Raw genomic sequence first — 594 nt, 5'->3', positions numbered from 1 at the left:
GTGGTGTGAGCGGAGGGTCATCCGGTACAAAATTTGAGCCGCCAGCACCACCACCACCACCATCACGAACTTACGCAGAAAGCTCCATCACTTGTTCAACTATAATTCTGCCGTGCACGTCAAACAAGGCGCACATGCTTGCTCATCGCCATCGAGCCAGAATAGACGAAACCAAAATACACCATTCCCCATCGGTGCTAGCATCATAAACCCAACTCTACCAACCTCTTTTCTCTCACCACCACCGACGTGCGTTAATATCATACTCTTTAACTCGAACAACGAATTTGCTCTTTGAGTTCAGAACAATGCAGGATTCTCATACTCAAATATAACCCTGCTGTCATTGTTTCTCATCTGACAGTTGGGATACACCATCACAACAAAGAAACCACTGTCACTAGATATTTTTGCTAAATTTTTTGAAGAAAAACAGTAGAAAAAGAAGAATTGAGATATTTTTGAGGAATACCAGTGGTTTCCTAATCCTTTTATAAGGAGTTATTTTTGTCCTATTCTATCTTGTTTCTGTGTAAACGTTTTTTACTCCTATGTATCTCGTTTACACTATAAAGAGATAAGTTTTGTCATATC

The sequence above is a fragment of the Arachis hypogaea genome, chromosome 16 (genome assembly GCF_003086295.3).
Source record: "Arachis hypogaea cultivar Tifrunner chromosome 16, arahy.Tifrunner.gnm2.J5K5, whole genome shotgun sequence".
In the NCBI taxonomy this organism is placed as follows: Eukaryota; Viridiplantae; Streptophyta; class Magnoliopsida; order Fabales; family Fabaceae; genus Arachis; species Arachis hypogaea.
Note: the sequence above shows the minus strand (reverse complement) of the source record.